The 24,237-nt window shown below is 39.4% G+C and overlaps 1 protein-coding gene, 1 long non-coding RNA gene and 1 pseudogene across 2 annotated transcripts in view; 2 read left to right on the forward strand and 1 right to left on the reverse strand.

Moving 5' to 3' along the window:
• Nucleotides 1-24,237, reverse strand: part of LOC139984726 (uncharacterized) — a 226,439-nt gene that overhangs the window by 173,446 nt on the left and 28,756 nt on the right. The window lies entirely within an intron of this gene.
• On the forward strand, nt 13,692-13,905 carry LOC139957807 (U2 spliceosomal RNA; annotated as a pseudogene).
• Nucleotides 16,960-18,894, forward strand: LOC139984733 (uncharacterized). The gene is made up of 3 exons (XR_011799165.1): nt 16,960-17,204; nt 18,201-18,269; nt 18,521-18,894. It is a non-coding gene; the product is annotated as an uncharacterized lncRNA (long non-coding RNA).

The following is a 24,237-nucleotide window of genomic DNA, read 5'->3' on the forward strand; positions in this document are numbered from 1 at the left end:
GGTATAATTTCTTCTCTGTCGATTCTCTTCTCTAATAAAATTACAATGATCTCACTCCGTCAATTACGTAATCAAATGAGTGACGAAGAAGTGATGACGAAGTAAAGAGATGGTATCACTATTTGAGAACATCCCCCTCAATCTGTTAAAATTTTTGGATACTCAAAAATGTTAACATCATACTGCTTTAACTCATCATAATCTCAGGAAGGTAGTGTAAGCACATTCACTGATCTTCATTGACTTCAATAGATGGTCTGCATGTATCTCAAAGGTTAACATCTTGGTTACGAATTATTAAAATGATGATATGGTATATACATTGACACTATCTACATGAATTTTTTTGGGTGTACCTCTTCGATATTCATGTCATCATATGATGTAATCTAACATAAACATCATTAAGGTATCTGAAAGTTGCATGACACAGCAAAATATGCATATCTCTTACAAAATACATTTATGCATTTCATACATCAATAATACATTTATATCAAAAGTGAAATCATGCCGTGATTGGGGTGAGATCAGAGAGTACTGGACTTAGTTATCTTTTAACTGAACAGAACCACCTTAGCGTTGCATAAAAAAAATCGTATACTAAGAATAGAACTTTCAAATATTACAAACTCATTTACAAATCTCCTCTTTAATGAAGGCATAGTTTCTAAACTGCTTTGAAACCTTGTGAATCATATACATCCACTTGAAGAAAATCAACAAAATGTGACTCAATAGCATGGTGACCGTAGGTATGCACTCCGAAATGATCTAGTAAAGTACCAAAGTACTAGATATTCGATACCATAAAAGAGACCCCATAGACTATGACATCAACAGATATTTCTTCAAATTGACATATTACTTAACATCTTGTCTTTTCAACTTCTTGCTTCATGAAGAAATTTACTTTTGCATGAATACTTGAGGAAAAGAAAACATACATAATTTCCTCAAAAGATCTATACTTTCATTTGCTCGGCTAACTGTTGCTGTAAGCAAAAGTTGCACATCACCAATGCCGTCTCTGCATAGCCTTCAATATAACATCAATGACGCAATGTAAATATCTTTAAAATATCTCTCAATATATGAAAACCCATGTTGGTGATATTCCGGATATGTTCTAATTGCCGGGTAAACGTTTAACCGAATCCATAAGGAGAAATAAGGTATACTCAATTCACATTTGTTATAAAAGATGAAAATAGGTCACTTGGTGGTGTTTTTAACAATAAAGCTTATATTGTTACACCAATACAGTACAATGACTTCCACTTAATAGGTATGCGGGTAATTGCCATAACGCATTCCTTTCATACAATCGTGGGTTAAATCACCTGTTCATCTGAACTTAGGCAATATGCAGTTATACATACTAACCATATAATGTTTGCAACATCCTGTCTGGATTGCCTGTAATGTTCAATCCCGTTTCATGGAGAAAATTCATTATTTCCCGTGTTGGAATATTTTCCTACAAAAATCGTGATGGCCAAAAAAATCAGTGGGCCCATGTTTCTGCATAACAGAGGTCGAAGTTTCCTGTTCACCGACGGACATTATGCCGAATACAATTAGGCTAGTTACGAGTATAAAACCTGAGCCTAGTCTTATTTGAACACACTATCGACGGAAATACAAATATGCAATACATGGACAAGATTAAAATAATTTATCGGTACACTCTGATCTCAAATAGGGGGTATTGGGATATAAATTGGCATGATTTCACTCACCCTTAACTAAGAACTGGTTCTGCAAACGATGATTAAAGTCCCTCGGTTAGTAGTAGCAGTAGTAGTAGCAGGTAGGCCTACATCTCGAAATAACTGCAGATTCGTTCGTCGTTAACATCGGGTACAGCCTTGGCTTAGATTGCGAAAATGTTCAGTTCTGATGTTTAGAGCTGTAGTATGCTACGTACTAGTTGCGCGAATGTTCAAGCGCGAACTGCTATTGCTGGGTTGATTACGTTAGTTAACAGATCAGTGGTTCCGGCATCCGGTGTACAGACTTAGGCTAGTATAGGCTGACTTCCATCGTAGAGTGTGTCCGTTAGGCAATGTCGTGAACATACCTTGTGTTCCTCGTTAGTACTTCGGGCCAAAAGATCTCCTGTTCGTTATTGAGCGTAACGAACGAAAGTTGTGAAAAGTTTCGTTACCGTTTTGTTCCTGAAGAAAGCAACCGATCTCCAGCATGTAATATTATGACGAGCCCGGTGCGTCCGACATTTAATATTATATCGGGACTCGCGATAGAAAGGTACTGGGGTTATGTTGATGCCGTCTTTTATGCTTCTTCAGGAGACGTTTCGAACGGAAGATAGAAGAAAACAATGAGTTTTCAGAAAAACAAGTTGACAAGATCGGATTTGTTTAGTCATTCGGTATAATTTCTTTTTGTCGATTCTCTTCTGTAATAAAATTACAATGATCTGACTCCGTCAATTACGTAATGAAATGAGTGACGAAGTAAAGAACTTGCGGTACCCATGCCGCCTTTTATATTTTACTCTACCGAAAATCTCACTTCGCATAATCACAAGGCAGCCAATAACCTGCTCATCCTGCATTAGCTTAACGATATAAAAATCAGTGGTTAAATGACTGATCTGCCCTGATTGGATGGGAGTTTGGAAGTCCACCCCCTTTTTTATGGAAACTTCCATACCACGTGTGTAGAACCTTCTCGAATGTTCTACAGACACAATCTATTTTTGGAAAAGGCCGTGACATGATTGAATAAGATTTTTTTTAAATTTAATAAGTTAAAACTTCTCGTGGGAAAACTGAATCCTTGACCTAGATAAATATATAAAGGGCCTGTACGGTGTCTCCATGGAGTTTTTCGGGAACATCAAAGAGATGGTATCACTATGTACTTCCTATTTTAGGCCCTTTCATTTAAGAAACGCCTTAACAAAATGTTGAACAGGATTCGTACATGGGGGAGCATGAGTGAAAATATTAGTGTTTGCACCGGGTAGAAAATTTGTACCCGGGTACCCAGGCCTCTCTACCCACCCGGACGTGAAAAATTGACAGTAAATGTTGAATTCGGGTAATAAATAGGATCTGGGTAGTGACGTGGTCAATCCTCTCCAGTCCAGTTTCTTCCAACCCTGTTCCCTGACTTCACTAGCCTAAACGGAATATTCAGCAGGTGAACAAAACATGATATTTAACAAATTTACTGATTTTAGTTGAAATCAAAATTAAACATACCAAGATGAACAGTTTATAATCAGGTTATTGGTTGGACAACGTTCACCGGAAAAATGAAAACTAGCTTCATAGGTGAGCAATGAAATTGACCACGAATTCCGAAGTTGGGCCAAAAACTTAATAACAACATATACCCGTGGATGCAAAAAGTGATTGAATTAGGCCTAGAATAATATCAGAGATTAGAGCTTCACTGTAATGAGTGAAACTTCTAAATGTGATTTGGGCTAGCCTAACGCTAGGCCTAACTATATTGGCTCAACTCTAAATGCACGGAGCACCTGATGCATGCCCTTTTTTGGTATTCGACCCCTGAATCATAGCAAGGCCTAGCACACAATAGTAATTAATACTCCTGGGCTAGTTCCGTTAGGCTAGGATTAAAACTTAGGCCTATGCCATAGCTGATAACACTAGGCATAGCCTAACACACTTTAACGTAGTACTTAGGCCAACGTTATCCGAGTAGCATAACGCTAGGCCAACTCGCAATAACCCAACAAGACAAGTAACATTTCGTCATTATTTATTACGAATATTATATCAATATGTCGATGAACTAATATCTGACTTTCAATTATATCACCTAGGAATGATAGATTCCATTCTTCAAGTTTCCCTTTGACAAATTCATCCATTTCGGCAATTGAATTTACTGACTCGATCTGCGATGGGCAAACTAAAGTTGAAAGACAAGCGTTCATATATATCATATGTAGTGAATTTTGTAATTGTTAAACCCGCCAACGTACATTGACGTGGAAAATTGTCAAGATGCCAAGGCTCTTTTACAGTACCCAGAGTGATCAATATCCTGGTTGACTGTAAAGTGTTCTGATTTAAACAGTGTTAGAAAAATTAACCAGGATTATTCAACCAGAGTGTTTTTAGAGTGTAGACATAATATTATCATACCAAGATTGGGCTCAAATAGTCCAAGTAATTGTGGTCCTACATGTACCTATAAAGTAACCAACACTATAGCCAACACTTGTGATCACAAATTGTGATCGGATTTTTGATCGGAAGGCACTTTTGAGATCTGAATATGGCGTCCAAAATTTCTAAAATATTAGGTCACCTACAAGCGGGTCAACGGATAGGATAACATTGCTGATCTCAGATCACATGACTGTTAAGTTTGAAAATGTTCCACCACCCCATTCACAACTTGTCCCAAAATGTCAATCGTGTCAGACCTTGGCACTGGGAGTTAATTGCATTAAATGTCTAACAAATAATTTTCAACTTGTATAACTTCACACACAAAGGTCACCCACGAATTAAACCCCTTGACAGTTTTGATCGGTGTGACCATTAAACTGTAAAAATTCCAAAAAATTTTCTTTGCCCATTTCTCCCCCCAAAATACTATTTTTAACATTAATTGACCTTTGGTGACCTCGGATCACATGACCGTTAAGTTTGAAAAATATTTCCCTATACCATTTGCAACTTGTCCCAAATATCAACCGTGTCACACATTGGCACTGGGAGTTATTGCACTAAATGTCTAAAAATTAACTTTGACCTCATAACTTCACACACAAAGGTCACCTGGGGTCAACCCATTGACATTTTTGATCGCTGAGACCGAGAATATAGCATCAAAAATATAAACATACAAACATTGTTATGTTTCCCCATTTTGGCCCCCCAAAATACTATTTTTTAACATTAATTGACCTTTGGTGACCTCGGATCAAATGACCGTTAAGTTTGAAAATAAAAGTATTGAAATACATAAATAGTTACACAAGGTGCAGATTTATATTTATTTATGCCATTTCTTCTTCAGCATATACTGAAAGCGGCTTTTCACTGGTGCTGGGTTTCTTTGTTTTAAAATCGAGTGCTTTTCTATTATTTTCATTAGCTTTGCAAAACCTGGCAAAACATTACTATTATATTCCTTGCTAAAACTCCTCAATGTTCCAATTTCCCCTGTTCACCAATTGATTCTCTTTCTTTCTTCATTGCCGCCATCTCATCTGAAAATAGGAAATATATTTATATTGCAGAATATTTCTCTGCATGTTTTCTGCACTGACATAGTTAACAGTATTATCAACTATCATTGGGGCACACTCTCATACCACATCACTTGCAAAGTATGAAACAAGCCTACTTTCTTTTATACTTAGCACTCGGACTAGGTGTGGTGTCTTCTTCACTCTCTTTTCGAGAAGAAAAAGAAAGAAAATAAACAATTAAAAATCAATAAGAAAAAAAAACATCTGTACAGTACTTATAGGCCTAGCATTTGTAGAAGTCAAAGTAGATATTGATCTGACTTGTGTACTATAATTGGTAGTGTACATTCCTTTTAAATATTTTTCAGACGGTCAGATTTCTTACATGCTTTGTATGGGTACATTGTCATATTATGCAAGCACAAACAAGTGAGCAAGTCTGAAGTGGTGAGTCCCCAGTGCAAAAGTTCTGTAATTTCTACCGCCTCATAACATGCTTCGATATTTATGCATGTACATACCACACCCCCCAAATTTAAACCACCGTACAGCTAGCTAACTAGTACACCATGCACAACAGAACTGTTGTCAATGATAATGTGCTACAGTGTCAGTATACATTGAGCTTGTTCATTTGAACCATTGTTACATTAGCATAAATGTTTGTTTCCCTGGAAACATAAAATACATGGCATAAAATAGGTCTTTAGTGATTCATACAGATAATTTGCAGAATATTTGTCTGCATGTTTTCTGCACTCACATAGTTAACAGTATTATCAACTATCTTTGGGGGCACACTCTCATACCACATCACTTGCAAAGTATGAAACAAGCCTACTTTCTTTTACACTTACCACTCGGACTAGGTGTGGTGTCTTCTTCACTCTCTTCCACCCATGGTCTTCTACGCTTGCTAGGGTGTGGTTCTGGTACAGCTTGTACGTGAATTACAAGTACAGGGAAGGTTAAACACATGAAATTCATGCATTTGCTAATGCTGGATATTTATGTTTTACACTTTTGTGAGGGTAAAGCTCTGTTTACAGCAGCAAAGTGGTAACCTACCCTAAAAGGCCATTACACCAAAATTTGAATTTTACAAAGAGGAAGAGTGCATTAGGAAACAAAGAAGAAAATATGCAAAGGATGCAAAAGAAGTAAAAGCCAAGTTCAAAAGCAAACCACAAGGAAAGCATAATAAACAAATATGAACATGAAGAAAGATATCAGATTAAGAGGAACAATTTGTTGAGCCTGATTCAATTTTCACTTCATGAGTATCACTTTTGATAAAGATTCGTAAAGTGGGATGTGACTTCCACCTTTTCCCAACCCCCTCCCCCAACTTGCAACTGACTGTCTTCACTGTTCTCCAACGTGATTTCAATATCTGAAAGATAATTAAAAACGTTTGTGATCTTCATATAGTTGCCTTTACTATGAAGAATGTATTATATTTGATTTACTGACATACAGTCACAGACAGAGTTCTGGTTAGTTCCAATTAATTAGGGCACCCGGAACTCTCATTGCCCAAACCGCAGTTGGTGTGAATTTTCAGTCTTCTGCCGACTGACACAGAGTTGATTGACAATTTCTAGAGCCTAAACCACCTCATGAGACTTCAATGTCTTTGGATATTTCGTTACTATACATACCCTCCATTGTTAGTATAAGACTTGTGTTTGGAAAGTTTTCTAATTACCCTATGAGTCAACTGATGACATGTATTGCACCTATAGTAGTAATTAGCCGGAAATCAACTTGACTGTGCTTGGGCTCTTATCCAAATTATCATTCGTGGTTAAATATCATCACAATGATGACATAACTTTGGGAATTGGTTACAATAGTGCTACTGAAGGAAGCAACAAGAATATGTTCTTGCTTGACATCATTTTCTTCCCAAACCCAAATGACTTCAGCTGCCAACTGTCCCTTCTTATTCAAGTCAGTAAACAGTAAAATTTGAATATTTCTAAATATTAAAGACAGCCATATAACCATGTGTTCTGACATATGTCTCACCATTCACCTCAATTAATCTTAGAAGACTTTCATATGAAGCAGAAAAGCAGTAGCATTATTCTCATATGCTTTGTGTACTCACCATTAACCTCCAAGTCTTTCAATGTGGAACCTTTGTGTTGGGCAATTGTTCCCGACTCCACTGCCATCAATAGTTTGGCAACTTTGGTACATTAAATTGTAGACTCGTGGAGTCGATAGGACATTCGATGGATGTCACCATTGTGACCTAAATGGTTTGACACCCATTGAAGTTCTCCCTCTTGAAGACTCAGCAACTGTATAATAAATCATTCCCCAAACTGTTGTCAATGACTTTGCATGTTGTTAAACATGTTCATGCAACAACAGTTAATATGGGTCCTATAGATGAAAGCATTAAGGCAGCTCACATTCTTCGATATTTCCTAAACAAATAACCATTCAACATTTCTTCAATGCTGAAATCTGTTAGTACATCGATTCACTAAGTTTGAGATTCAAAAGATGAAAAGGCCAGAATGGCAACATTTCATGGTTGCTGCTTCATATGGATTGTACATTCAGAGAAACATAAATGTTTCAGAAAATAAAAGCAAATTCCTGAACTTTTGTAAAAGAAATAATGCTAGGCCATGCCCCTCATTAATATTAATGATATCAATTTCAAAACACATCAACATGGGTAGTCAGTATCTACCTATAGCACATACCAATTTTGAAGATATACAAGCCTATGGTTGTGAAATTTATTGTCATTTGAAGATTGCAACATTTGACCCAGTGGCACCAAAATCCACAGGGTTTATTTACTCACTTCGGGCAATCCACCGGTATGGTAGTGATTATTCATTGCCTTGTAACATTATTGGGCATACAAACATTTGCTACAGTTATAATGCTAAGTCCCGCCTCCTCACAAATATGCATGATATCAATAAAAACACATATCAACATCTTAAGGAAATCTAGTTTTATCACTATAACAAGTTTGAAAAAACTGACACTTAAGACTAATGCTAAAGTTCTTGTAATGTTAAGGTTTTTTATTTCACCATGTGACCTCATTAATATTCATCATATGAGCAGCAACAAAAATAAGATTCATCTAAGTATTATGAGTCACCCACACCAAGTATGGTATCGATCAATCTTTCCATTGTTGAGTTTATCGTGCATACAAACTGAACTGTCAGGTAACACACACCCCCAAAGTACTTGGATGCATTCCCGCTAAGCTTTCAGCAAGGAACACACACACACGCGCACAACGGAAAGAAAGTGCTGATGCGAGGAGAAAACAGTTCAACTTTTTAGGAAGACAGTTCATTTTAGTTTGCGGCAGGGTGATCTAAATTTAATACAAATGACGAACTCGTTAACACAATACCTGATGCACAGTGGCAGTATACTTCCTCATTGTTGTTGTGGAAATCAGCTGAGGATTTTCACATTTGGCCTCAACTGCCATGTCACGAATAACCTTAAAAGAAAATATGAAAGTTGTATTGGATTCCATCCAATTAATTGTTAAGAACTGCTACTGAAGTTCATTATATACCTAAACAACAATTAACTAAATGATGCATATATCAATGTACTGTAGAAGGCTAAAGGTGTAGATCAATAAGTAGTGTTGGTATGATGTATAATTTTGTGTTTCCATATTTGCATGACATCTGCAGAAAATTTACTTTCTACGAATGCAGTTTAGAAATTTTGAGTTCACTTTTTTTCTGTCACATTTTGGCAACTCCCTACAATATTTCATTTTGTAAAGAATGTAAGCAAAGTGCAAAAGACAATGTGAATGATTCAGTAACCATTACTACCAATGTCTCAAAGATACAACACCCTACTGCCAAGACTGTGTTGCTGAAACAAGGAATACGATTCTGATGAAGTAAATTTAATATCTAGAGGTATCTTCTAAAATCGATAGAGGTATGTATCGATGGAGGTATGTATTGTCACGTACAGTAGACTGACCTGTGTTTATCATGCCATAGTGTTATTGTATCAAAAATGGTGCTTTGGGTCATAACTATTGTCGTGTAATTGTTTTCCCTCTATGTTGTGTATAAGTTTCCGTACTTTAACTTTCCTTTTTATTATTACCATGTGTTGTATAGTTACTTGTAGAGCTCGCCTTTCAACGAGACATACAACCGCGCTGCGGTGCAACCTTGCATTCCATTTTATATATTCAAACGTATAACGTTCAGTGGAGATGTTAAGGTATGTTGTTGTTTAGTTGCTTTTCAAGGTTTTTTTAGCTGTATATTTATTAGGGGAGTGTTAAGTGGAGTTATTCAGCGTATTATTTGTATAAAGCGCTAGGCTACTATGGTTCTGCTTGGTTAGGCCTTTGAGCTCGTTCTTCGTTATGACCTGATACTGGTCGAAAGATGTATACAGTTGCTATTAACCTACTTTGTACTTGTTTATGTATATGTTAAGTTATAAGTTCACTTAGAGGTCACGGGTGCTAGTTGGCTGACTATTTTGTCCTATGTTGATAAGGCTACTACGGATGCCCTTAAGTGCCGTAAGTTTTAAACACATACTTCAAGGTTACATATTATTTCAGTTGGGCTTATTTCTCTCCGTTTTGGGGGGAAAAACTGGTAACCATGTTGTGGCATGACTTTCTTACTACTAAGTATGCTTTATGCTACTATTTCACTGTTTTCTTCCTTTTTTCCTTTCAGAAATCTTACACAATGGTTGAATCTAGTTCGTAAATAAAAGAAAGACAACATACAGTATTGCAGCAACGTGTCAAAGACATCATTCTTCAAATCAATTATTTACACCCATTTCACAACAACTATTGTACAGCTAGTTGTGGTTACTAACACACAAAAGCCTAGTACAAAGTAGTCATCAAAACCTCTCATTGCACTAATTTTGTTGTGCAATAATCCTCCATGTATCCCAAGTAGCCAAAATATTTTCTTTCAAGCCAATGAACTGTATGATAAGTAGCCAGTGTTTCAACATGGTGCTGGAAATGTCTGTCAACAGTTCCTTCATACAATTATCTGCAGATATATTTTAGAGGTCATTTGAGATCACTAGTTGGAAATAATTGAAATCCACAAAAAATTGTTCACTCCTATGTGGCTACTATAATGAAAGTTAAAACATAATAAGCAGTGTTAATTATTTCCGTGATTTGCAACTGACCTATGGATAACAATAATGTAAAATCTCTTCAGCTGGCCCCTAGTTATAGTTATATTTTTTTGTAATTCAGGAAACGAAGTACTGATAAACATTCTTCATATAATTTTACTATATTGTGATATTTACATTTGGAATAAATTTGAGATATTGAAATTCCCAATTAAGAGAATAAAGATGCACACCTTTTCATTCATTGATGCACAGTAATAATGAGTTTGTTTCGAAATAGTTGATTCTTGGGCGTTCAGAAGTTTGAAGCCGTTAAAGGTCATCTTGATTCATTATAGATGTCATTATTTCAAATGTGCTGTTTCAACCAAAGGCCTGCTGCACCATGACTGATCTGATTATGCTTTTAAATCATGGAACACAATTTAGATGGCAAAGGAGATTCTCACAATCTTTAATTTGTTTCAGCCAGCATATTCTGATACCTGCATTGTGCCTATTATTAACCACATGTACATTTTTGGTTATTTCTTGCAGGAGCAACCTCATCAACTGGTAGAGCAGTGGACTGATGTAAATCACTGTCAGTGTGCCACTTACCTATGATATCCAAAACACGGAAAGGACTTTCGTGCATTGGTATGTAGATGACACTGCGTTTGGCCACTCTAAATGTAGTCTGTATTGGCCCCAAATTATAGCATGCTTAAAATTGCTAGTTTTCAAAAGTACTTTCTAGGAGGTCTTTACTTGCCAAACTGTTTTCACACATTCTACATGAACACAATGTCTCAGTGAGGTATAGTCCCCCAGGGTCAAAGTTAAAGCCAATTTGAGCAAAAGTGACCATATCTGAATATCTGGCATACTTGTGGCCAGTACAGCATGTATTTAGTGCGTGGAATGACTTGCCAGAGCACAACAAGCACAACAAGGGGGTGTTGGGCGTTTTTGTCGCTGCAGGTCGGCGGGCGTATTTTTTGGGCTCGCTTGACCTGAGTTTCGTTTTTCAGAATGGGATGGTTCGGTAGTGCCGTTTGGCCGTGACGTTTTGTATTCCGCATGGCGGACCACGTAAAAAGCACATTAAAGGGTGCTTATTTTTTAAATGTCACTGCTAGTGCTGAAAATAGCTCTGTACCCATTCTTTTATCAGAACATTAGAATGTTGCTAAAAAACGATTTCTTCTCAAGTTCAATGCAGCATTCAGATTTCTCAGTGCCACACTCCTACTCTTTGTCTCATTAATGTGACATTAACATCATCATATACCACACGGAGATCTATATCATTCAGTCTCACATCTTTATCTACTTTGATGATAAATCTACGGCATTCCTAGTGAGTGTTGGGTACAGAACAGCGTAGTGTTCTAATAATGGGCACGAATTATTACAGCAGTGTATAAGAACATAACAATCTCTTTCACATCACATGTGTGGTATCCATGGTTCTTCATTTTGAGGCGGCTAACCTTGCTGTTATTGATCTGTAGTGCAAGGTGGTGGGAAACACCGAGCCCAGTGTAAATGCAGGGTAGTGAGGTTGATTTTGTTGAATACTGACACTAGTGTAATAGTATGCAGTATCAGAGCAACCAATATGTATGTAGTAAGAGTACTTACGTTACACCTACCAAATTGAATGCTGTTCTCTTTTGCTTAATTATTCCCCATTATGTTATATCATCCATGTTTGGTTAGTCATGTGCAATCAACTTTGAGATGATTGTTGTTAATAATTTATGCCTTCAAACGAAAACCTAAGTCCTATGGTTTGCATGCTGTTGTGCTAAATTTTCTTGCATGTTCCATCGAAATGATTTATGTGCAGAACTCAAATCAGTTTCAGCATTCAGGAAAGTTGTTTTGTTATCAGAATAATCACTACTTACTAATGTGCTTCAAATGAAGCAATTTTTTTAAGATGTAAGACATATGTTACATGTTGTATTCTGGTTTATCTATGGATGCTGACATTATGTGACTGATTTATGGGAAAACCTTAACATAAATGCAGGATTATAATTTTCTTTAGCCTATAGCATAATGTACTTTAGAAGTCCCCTTTTTTGTGACTTCAAATCACCAATTTTGCAACTATGACTCATTTTGAACAGCATTTGTTTTAACTGCAAGCTACAGATATGAAACTTTCATTATTTTGCATGATTAGTTTCCATCATTGATATGTTGTGTGCTGTTATAGCATTCTGTCTAAGAGTACATGAATGAAACATGTTAAACTTCACACTTAATTCATTATTATCTTTTCTGATTGTGTAGATATGAAATTGCTTATATTGTATATTGTGTAAATGTTGATTGATGGTCAACTATCGAATGATATTACAATTTTCTAAATCCAGTACATAATTACCTCTGAAAAACCTAAATATAACTTTATGTTTTGAAAACGAAACTGCTATAACTGTGTACCGAACAATACGAACTACTTTGGCTATCGTGACATTCGTTCGGGCAAATAGCTAAAATAACTTTGTTATGAAACACAACTTTTCAATGCAATCATTTCAAAATCTGCTTTCAGTAACAATGATGTGCTGCGTTGGCTAGTGTTCTACAGAGCACCACCCAAGGTCCATAAGTTTGAAACTTGGCCTTGGCATTATGTAACGAGTTCACCAAAAATCACAAAGGATAGGAGCTTGGTTAACTTGCACACCTTTTCACATCTTTTGCATATTGATCTGTCACAGTATAATATTCTTTTACGATTACAACAAGAAGCTGCCCATCATTGCTCCTCTCTGACTGAAGTTAAGTGAGTGCCTCTGTCCTTTAATTGTAATATTGTTAACCATCAGGGTCCATCCCAAACCCACTCCCCCCCCCCCCCCCCTTTAGCACTGTTGGTAGCTTCACCAATTGACCTTATGCCCCATAACATTATATGTTTATATGTTCACAGATATCTGCGCAAGCATTCCAAGCCACGGCATGGCCAACGTAGATGAAATGGTATGTTTATCATTCAAGTTATGTAAAGAACAGCAACTGCTTTGGTCAGGTTTCATACCATGTAACAATAGTATAGAAAGCTAGAGGTCCACATAGTTTAAGAGAGACTTTGTCCCTCATCTGATGGTGGATTTGGTGTTGTCATCATTCAGGTTTTTGGTTTGTTTGAGCTCCCATGTAGAAGCTAAAGGAGTGTTGCAATCCTTCTGTGTATCATTCCATGCTTAAATCAATCTTTATAAAACTCATCGTACCCTCATTAATGATATGAAGTTATGTCACCAATGTTATGTCAACTTCACTGTTGATAAATTTTGAAATGTTAATGTTAGCCATATCTTCTACCTATTTACATATCGCTTCTCGGCCTTTTGGCTAAGATCATGTGTAGTATCTGTTCCCTTCGGGAATGGTGATACATACCTGACGATGATCACACAGTCACAGTCCCGATGCAAGGGGACTGGGGCTGAGAGCGGATCAGTCGTTTGGTAGTTTGGTATTCGTGCCCAGGTTCTTTCCTGGGTGACTTTTTCTTAAAAAGTACTTATTTACATAAATGAATTATTTATTCTCCTCGTTTAATGTTCAGCTATGATTCTTCAAGCAGCACTGACTTATTAATCTGGCCAGGACATTGTCGAAAAACCAAAAACTTTGTGAACAAGCCTTCTGAATTGTTACACTTTGTACTTTTCAAGTCTAAATTTAAAGTGTATCTTCTGGCAAGATTTGTTCTGCACATTTTCCTCATCTTATAAGTATGTGCTTTACAGCATTTTTTAGAAAACTTTTCTTGATTAGCAGTGGAAGCATAGTTGTATTGTTCTTCAAAAATACAACATGTGTAGTTTTGTTTTAAAAAAAAGCTTTAATTTAGAACAGAATTGATCAGCTTTTTGGTTGTTATTAAGTACAGGTATCATCCTTGCCATACCATCCAAATTTTGCATACATTCTTCGCATGGTAAAGGATATATTGGAAGAAGCTATCATGATAAATAATTTACAACTTAATCTCATCAATTTTTTGTTGAATTTCATTCCTGTAGAAAACTATCAAATCGTTCCAACCCATTGTTTTGCTGCAAAAGGTACCAGCAGTTACTCCTCTCGCTTCCAGAGTAATCCTTCCATGGAAACAGGAACCAGAGGTAAGTCAAACTTCAATTTTAGTTGTGAGATATCATGGACGTGATATATTTCATTTGTATTTTGTCATTTTGAGACTGTCGAAATAAAATGTTAGTCTTTAGTCACAGTGGTATGTGTAGCAGATATTGTTGTCAAGAAGTGTATATTATTCTTGTATTAACAGCTTGTGCAGGTCTCATGTAATGTTAAAGAAATGTGTCGAGAACTGGAAGGTAGTTAAATGAAATTTGAATTGGGTTAGTTTTTGTCATCTCACTCAAACTATTGGAGTAAATGTTTTGTGGTGAATATCGATTTAATTCGTTTGATTGTCTGGATACAACTGTTAAGTCTACATTTATCTACAAATTACTCAACACAGCATATTTCCCTTCCAAAACATGAATGTGTGACTTCTGCCAGACCAAATATTGGGCTATGATGTCATCATGCAGTTGTGAACTTCTAATCAGGCTGTTTTTATTTTAAACTAAATCAAATATCTCTGAAAGACAAAAACATTAACTTGTCAATGTGCAATGATGTCTTTAAAAGTTTCCAGCATTCAAACAAGCAAATATGCGTAACAAAAGTGGGAAGTAAATTGACCTTTTTGTTATTTAAGCAGTTGTTTGTAGCGGTAACTGACCCAGGGTTGCCTTGTTCATATTTTGTACGCTTTTGGGGCGGTTTGCACCTGCGTCGATGGGTCCCGGCGCTGTTTAGCAACAGAGAACCGCATAGTAGTACTCCAAACAGGATGGTGCGTGTCTTCTGCTCCGCTCTGATTGAGTTGCCCCCTGTTGACCTGTCACAGCCGGCCCTCGTTCACAGTTCGTTGCGAGATAGGGCCTTGAATGCAATTTTTGTCCAGGGACGTCATTCTGCCGAAGTATGGCGTTCGGTGCATTCAAGGCTGAATGGTGGCAGGCTCCGTGATCTTTCATGGAGAATTGCACACGGTGCCTTGGTGACCAACCTAAAAAGATATCATTGGCGATTGGGTGATGGACTGTGCCCGAGGACCGGCTGTGACAGCTTAGAGAGTACCGCTCATGTTTTTTGGCATTGTTGCTTTGTAGTTAACTTATGGGAGTGGTTCCAGACCTGGACCGACCGTGTTACGGGAGACCGTTCATGGTCGGTAGGGCAGGGCTTTATTCTATATGGGGTAGACCCTCCAGTTTGTTCGGTTGCTGTTTTGCATCGCATTATTTTTGTTTGCTCTATTGTGAAAAAACATGTTTGGCGGAATAGATGTGATGTGGTTTTTAGGGGGAAATTTGCCACTTGGCGGGCGGTCCTGGAGGCGGTGAAGTCTGACATTCGCCTTCAGATTGAAGGTGATTTTCGCCGTTTATCTGGGGCTGCCTTTTTTGGACGGTGGTGTGCTGGGGAGGGGTTTTTCGTTTCGATCCGTGCTGGTCGTCCTTTTGTGTTTTTTTGAATGTTTCAGTGGGGGGTTGGGCGTTTTGTCTCTGCAGGTCGGCGGGCGTATGTTTTATTGGCTCGCTTGACCTGAGTTTCGTTTTTGAGAATGGGATGGTTCGGTAGTGCCGTTTGGCCGTGACGTTTTGTATCCCGCATGGCGGGTCACGTAAAAAGCACAAAAGTTTCATAATAAATGTTCTTCATGGCAACAATATTGTTGACACATTGTTCTTTGTGCCAAAAACGAAAGCATCATGATAATGAGATTATGGTTACGTATCACTCCTGCAAACCCCCCCCCCCCTCCCAACTGACAAACTATTCGGTTAACACATACAACCACATGCCCAATCCCCCATCCACACACAGACACACATAAAATCATACATGTTTTTCATCCCTGCCACCAATTGGTATTCCCCTACCATCAATTGGTATCCCCCAACCTATCTTTTGGTTTACCATAAGGTAACCGTAATAGATCTGTCAACCTTCATTCCAATAACTTAAAAGGGTCTGAGGTGTCCTACAGTTTAAGTGTTTTTTTTTTTTAATGGTAAGTGTAGTACAATATCTCTTCTGTTTACAAACTTTAACTTATTTTCAGGAGGAGATAATGATGCTGATGATGACAACAATAGTGGTCATGACGACATAGATCATGATGGTGATAATGGTGACGATGTTAATGACCATGATGGTGATAATGGTGACTATGATGACCACGAAGGTGATGACGATAATGATGACCATGATGGTGATAATGGTCACGATGATGACCATGATGGTGATAATGACGATGATGATGACCATGACCATGATGGTGATAACGATTACAATGATGATGACCATGATGGTGATAACAATGACGATGATGATGACCATGATGGTGATAACGACGACGATGATGACCATGATGGTGATAACGATTACAATGATGACCATGATGGTGATAACAATGACGATGATGACCATGATGGTGATAACGATTACAATGATGATGACCATGATGGTGATAACAATGACGATGATGATGACCATGATGGTGATAACGACGACGATGATGACCATGATGGTGATAACGATTACAATGATGACCATGATGGTGATAACAATGACGATGATGGTGATAACGATTGCAATGATGATGACCATGATGGTGATAACAATGACGATGACCATGATGGTGATGACGATGACCATGATGGTGATAACGATGACCATGATAGTGATGACGATGATGATTGGCCACCTCTGTCACTACCTTCTTAGTTGGATCTAACAGGAACAGAGACATTCTCAGGTATGACAACTTCTACAGTAAATAATGATCCTACTTGCGCTATTGAAATTTCAACCTTCCACACAACCCTCATGTCCTCAAATCTTTGCAAAGACAATTATACTGTTTATGGGAATAAAGATAATATCCTCATCTGGCAATGTCTTTCAATCAGTATCAATAATCTCTCAATCAAACTCTTCTCACCAAAATGTAAACTCAGTGGCTAATCACTACATACATCTACAGAGAAGTTATGATGCACTTGCATTATCAGAATAGTATACAATGTATCTCTCACATCCTAACCTACAAGTTGTGCAGCAATTGTTTTAGATAAAGCAGGGCTACATCAACTTCAATCTATCGACCTTTATGCTTCATAAGCATTCAAAACACAATTTGGTTGGTTGACAATTTGATTGTTAAGTGTTGTCAACATCTTCTCGAAATGGTAGTCATTACAAAATTATTCTGTGAGCATGACATCATCGCTGGCATTACTTTATGAGTCTGTTTATATGTTTCCACTTGCCTATCACCCTGTAGGTCAATGTTAGCTTATTAGTTTATTATGAAACTGGAAAAACAGATTTCATATTTATTCATGGTAAAGAACATAACATGATTCACAAGCTCAAAGCTCAAGCCCTGTAAACTTTTCTAACACCTACATACATACCCAGAACCGAGAACTGAATGATGCAACAAGAAATTTAGGAAATGTAATATCTTTCTCGCACATTCAATATTCTTGCGTGTGTCCTATTGAACCCATCCACACACCAATCATACTTATTCATGTAGTAAAACAACTGCATCTATAAACCTTTGCTGTCTGTTAATAATGTGAATATGCCTTTGAAAATCCGCAAAATGAGTAAAGGAAACTTTGGAAAGTGCTAAGCTTCAAAAAGGTGAAAGGAGGATGCATACACTGTACTTTCTGCCACTATTTTGAATTTTTAAGTTGCCACAGATTAAATTTTCTTACCCAATTATATTTTTTCTGTGTAGAATCAGAGAATGACGAGTGGCCGCCACCACCACCTCCCCGTCAAGAAAATTTCATGGCTGATATCTTTGGTAAGAATGTCAGAATCTTGATATGTTTCGATACATACACAAACTTACGATAACTTTTCAAGAAACCAAATCATCTTTTGCACATGACACCTTCACAATGAAGGTCACATTTCTGAAAATCTTAATTTTTGGACTTTCTGTAAATAAATTTCTTTCACTACTAGTTGGTAGTAACCTGTATAAGTGAAAGGGTTTATTGTTAGGATTACAGAAGAAGTTAATTTTTCACTAATGTATTAATTTATCTTCAGGAGATGATAATTGGCCACCTTTGCCACTCCCTTCTCAATTGGAGCTATCAGGAACAGAGACACACTCAGGCATGGAAACTTATGTATTAAGTTGACACTTTCTGTGTTAAATAACATGTGGCTGCTTCACTGTTTTGAGATGCAAGAAATCAATACTGAAAGCTAAAGATGACTTCTATTTCAGTAACTCTGTACAGCTCAAAATATAAAGATACTGAGAAAACGGCTACATAACATGACAAAGGACATTAACTTTTCTCGCTGAAGATATCATATATATATGGGAAGTTTACCAAGGGATGTCACTTAATTTTATGCAAGTATCTCAAAATATAGCATAGTGAACCACCAAAAGACAGCACATCATTTCGTAGCTATGGCAATAATTATTATGAGTATGTTAACACCCTTTTTCCGGCAGGAGAAACCGTTTTTTGTTGTTGTAAAGTATTGATATATTGCATTGTGGGAAAACTGTGCAATCTTGTTCTTGATTTGCATATATTTTCTCTCAAACAGAGAAAATGGTTTCCTGGACAGCAGTCCAGAAGAATATGAAGACTTTTATGGACTTTATTTCACATCAATATGTTTTACTTTCTTAATTGGAGAAGATTATGATTGTCCATCCCTAGCTTCCCAAGTAGATCTAACAGAAACAGACACAAATTCGGGTATGCAAAACTGTAAGTGTGCTTTTTACGTGCAAAGAAAACGGACACGGACCAAAGGTCAACAAAACTAACATCAATCCCCCAGTCTGTTTAACATCCACCAAAAACCCACAAACAGAAATCTCTCACTAACCCACAAATATATAATGTAGCGTTTAACGTGATGTGAAAAGGACACGGACCCAAAGGCCAAGAGAACCAAAACAATAAAGCTCTACAAACCAGCCCCAAAAAGCCAACTCCAAACAACAAACAGAACCCCCCCCCAACCCATGTTATGTAACGACTACACAAAACCTCCCACACCTAACAACTAGCTCACTCCAAAATTTATCCGGGGTACGCCGTCAACCTTGATCGAGTGGGCCTCCATGTCAGGAACTGGAGGTTCACTAGCGAACATCGTTTCCGGTATAGCGGAACGACTGCGGGCAGGGTGGAAAGGCCACTCGAGTCAATGAGATCAGTGGCCTGTTTCGTCTCATCAAACCAATCGGAGGACTCCATTGGCGAGTCAGAATCTGGGCCACTTAATGTCTCTTGGGCCAGTTGACTCGGGGCCCGACTAATATCACCGATGACGGGCGTAGCTACCGGTGAACCAGTACAAGCGGCATCCTGCTCCGCATGCCACTCCGCTAGTACCATCTCTGCCGTTTTGTCCAGCTCCGCCTCAGTGGGCAGGCTGGCAGACGAGGTGGGACCCGAAATGGGGAACAAATCCTCCACCGGGGCGCTAGTTTCGGACACTTGGGCGATCAACGGAGCATCAGGTGGTACGGTGTCAAAGGCCGGGACGGGGTCCGCTTCAACCACGCCCGTAGCCACTCTCGCGGCGTATGAGCTGTCTGGGCATAAACGGGCGAGATGGCCCGTTTTCCCACACGAGTTTAACACGATATCCCCTTTACAGTCGGCCAGGGTATGCCCAACCTGTAAACAGCGGCTGCACCGCTTGTTCGGGCACAACCTGGCCTCATGCCCTTCCAGCCCACACCTCCAACAAGTGCGAGGCTGGCCCGGGTATGCAATGTGGGCCCTGTGCCCATTAGCCCACAAGGTAGAGGGGATATCGGACTTCACTTCGATTGTAACTCGTCTAGTCCCGTTCTTGACACCCCTACATTCAAGGAATTCCGGCTCTTCGTAGCCGCTCACTTTCCCAAAACGCCCCAGTGTCCGCACAACAACCTGTTCAGACATGTCCAGAGGGAGATGGAGGACTCTCACCCACACCGAACTGTCATACGGTGTGACCTTCAGTCCCTCAACTCCCTCCAACACCTGGACGCCTCGTTCGCGGACAGCCTCCGAGGTGAATCTTACATCAAAAACATTCATACCCCGGAGAGGTTTACGCTGACGCGCGTCAACCTCTCCAGGGACCTTTACACCAACAGAACGCAAAAGTTAAAAAAACTTGTCCGGGGACGACCTTAGCCTCCCCCGAAAAACTCAACAAAACGATTTTGCTGTCGCTGAGTCGCCATGACAGCTAGTGGTGTGGCAAGCCACGCACCTGAGAAAAACCAAAACCACGAAACAAAGCCAAAATTACACTACAAAAGTATTGAAAGGCCAACGTAAAAAACACAAAGTGTGTGGTCAACTAAAAGTGGAGAGCAGTCGAAAACACGTCCGCACTCCACGAAAACCAAGTACCAACCAAAACTGTAAGTATTACGTTCATAAATTGTTTGTCACACATGTGGCTGCTTCACTGTTTTAATTCAGAACCAAGTATTCATCAAAACAAGAAAGTGTAGGTAGTTCAATTATTTCGCCCATTATCATGTTTCTTTCATTTCTACAGTTGATTTTGTCAATACATATGTTAAATCACATAACCTGTAACAGTTTTTTTCATATTTTTTAAGCAAAACCGCCTTGGATGAGACTTCCAATCTGTTTCAGTGATATTGCTTAAAACAACATTCCAGCAGCAAAAGATTATTCTTTTTATAATTCCTACTCGATTTCCTGCATCCTGATAGCATATGAGAGTTTCAGAAATTTTGTGTATCATTGAAGGTAGCTGGCAATTAAAGCAAAATGAGTGACGTCATCACATTATTCAAACCCTTAAACAGTCAAAATCTCCGTTTTGCAGATAAAGCACATCATATAGACAAAAAGGAATGATTTAGACCCTCAAGATTGCTTATATGCTACGATTTTGCATAATACCAGTGTGTAATAAAACATACAACAAATTCAGGTAAAACCCTTGAAAGGCATCCGAATTGACAGACTGCACAATTTTTATGTTTTAAATTCATCTGTTAGAGAGATATTGCAAGATGCACTGGATATAAAATAAAGTTCCGAGTATCAGTAAGAATTTGCTACGTACATCTAAAATGTCTTGCGTTAATTTGAAAAACATATTTTAAATTGAATTATCCAGTATATTCTATATGCTCATAGTATATAACAATTTCCTTTTTTTTTAACCCGTAAATATTTTCAGCCGCCTGCAGCTCAACAGTGACAATATATCCAAGGGTAACTCTACCAGTATACACTAAAACCAACGGAGGCAGAAGTTATGAGAAGTTTCAGTCGTGTTTCGTCTGTGCGAAAGTAGTAACAAGTAAGATGGCTCGCCACTTGAGTATCCACGCTGATACAGAGGCTGTTGTGGCAGATGCCATTACTGATTCAAACAAAGAGAGAGGATCCCAAAAAATGGAGGCCCTACGAAAATGTGGAGGTTTTTAAAAAAGGAGTTAGAGAACTCATAGTTGTAAGAAGGTCCCATCATGTTAAGGTTGTGGAAGATTATCTGCCTTGCCTGAAGTGCCACGTTTTTTTTAAATCAGTGAGCTGTGGAGGCATGTCTGCAACCTGAACGAACACATTTCCATTGGAAAAAGTGAAATGGATCCAGATTGGACGAATGATACAACGCTCACTGCCAAATGCAGAATGCTCTTGAGTGGTGCCCTTCATGGCAAAGACACACTCTTCTTGAGTGATAATTTCGAGGACTTAACAAGAGAAGTCATTTCCAAAATAAGGGACGATGAAGAGAAGAGGATGTTGGAGGCAGATGAGCTCATATTGATGTTTGGCGCCTCCCTGTTAGAAAGACTTGGAGCATTGAGGCGGCACGTGATCTCTCAGAGAATGAGGCAGCTGGCCAGACTGCTAATAACATTCAAGATAACAAATGGACAGACATCACTGATGGAACTTATTGATGCAAGCAGATTTTACGATGTGGTGGTCTGTGTGAGGGGTGTTTGTGGCGATGCACAAGAGCAAACTGTTGCTGGAGTAAAGATGTTCACCAGCCCTTCGTATGGGCTCCACATTGGACATTCTATTGTTAAGTGCTGCATGATAAAGCGTGGAAGGGCGATCAGGCTGAAAAACCATGAAATGAAACAGGAGGCGGTGTCCTTCCAGGAGCTTATGGAAGGGCAAGATTGGATATGAAAAAATTCATCTCCAGCCTTGCAACGCCTGAAAGAACACCTCTTCAAATATAGTTGATGGACTGCCGTCCACATCAGACCTTCAACAATTGAGATCCTGTACCTATGAAAAATTCCAGGAGGTTCAGAAGAAGTTGAGTGAAACTCTGGATGAGTTCCAATGGATGAGTTCCTTCAGGTTAAAGGCGATTTTCGCCGTTCATCTAGGGCTGCCTTTTTTGGACGGTGGTGTGCTGGGGAAGGGTGTTTTGTTTCGCTGCATGCTGGTCGTCCTTTCAGTGGGGGGTTGGGCGTTTGTCTCTGCAGGTCGGTGAGCGTATGTACTTTTTTTGGCTCGCTTGACCTGAGGTTCGTTTGTAAGAATGGGATGGTTTGGTAGTGCCGTTTGGCCGTGACGTTTTGTATCCCGTATGACGGGTCACGTAAAAAGCACATTTGTGCTGGCCACTACATTTAACAAAAGGAGAGGTGGCCAGGATGAGCCCCTCCTTCTACGTTTGCTTTCGTGGACGGTGGAGTGCGGACGTGTTTTCGGCTGCTCTCCACTTTTCCTTCACCACACACTTGTGTTTTTTACGTTGGCCTTTCAATAGTTTGTAGTTTGTTTAGTGTATTTTTGGCTTTGTTGCGTGGTTTTTGTTTTTGGTAGGAGCGTGGCTTGCCACACCACTAGCTGTCATGGCGGCTCGTCGTATTGTTGAGTTTTTCGGGGGAGGCTAAGGTCGTCCCCGGACAATTTTTTTTAAGTTTTGCGTTCTGTTGGTTTAAAGGTCCCTGGAGAAACCTCTCCGGGGTGTCAATGTTGTTGATGTTCCGTTCACCTCGGAGGCTGCCCGCGTCCGAGGTGTCCGTGTGTTGGAGGGAGTTGAGGGACTGAAGGCCACACCGTACGACAGTTCGGTGTGGGTGAGAGTCCTCCATCTCCCTCTGGACATGTCTGAACAGGTTCTTGTGCTGACGCTGGGGCGTTTTGGGAAAGTGACCGGCTACGAGGAGCCGGAATTCCTTGAATGTAAGGGTGTCAAGACCAGGACTAGACGAGTAACAGTTGAACTCAAGTCCGATATCCCCTCTACCTTGTGGGCTAATGGGCGCAGGGCCCACATTGCATACCCGGGCCAGCCTCGCACTTGTTGGAGGTGTGGGCTGGAAGGGCATGAGGCCAGGTTGTGCCCGAACAAGCGGTGTAGCCGCTGTTTACAGGTTGAGCATACCCTGGCCGAGTGTAAAGGGGATATCGTTTGCAACTCGTGTGCGAAAACGGGCCATCTCGCCCGTTTGTGCCCAGACCGCTCATACGCCGTGAGAGTGGCTACGGGCGTGGTTGAAGCGGACCCTGTCCCGGCCTCTGACACCGTATCACATGATGCTCCTGTCATCGTCCCAGTGTCCGACACTAGCGCCCCGGTGGAGGCTTTGTTCCCCTTTCGTGTCCGACCTCTCCCTGATCGAACTTGCCGAGACTGCCAGCCTGCCCACTGAGGCAGAGCAGGACAAAACGGCGGAGATGGTACTAGCGGAGTGGCATGCGGCGCAGGATACCGTTCACCGGTAGCTACGTCCGCTATCGGTGATACTAGTCGGGCCCCCGAGTCAACCGGCC

Source organism: Apostichopus japonicus, chromosome 17 (genome assembly GCF_037975245.1).
Source record: "Apostichopus japonicus isolate 1M-3 chromosome 17, ASM3797524v1, whole genome shotgun sequence".
Classification (NCBI taxonomy): Eukaryota; Metazoa; Echinodermata; class Holothuroidea; order Aspidochirotida; family Stichopodidae; genus Apostichopus; species Apostichopus japonicus.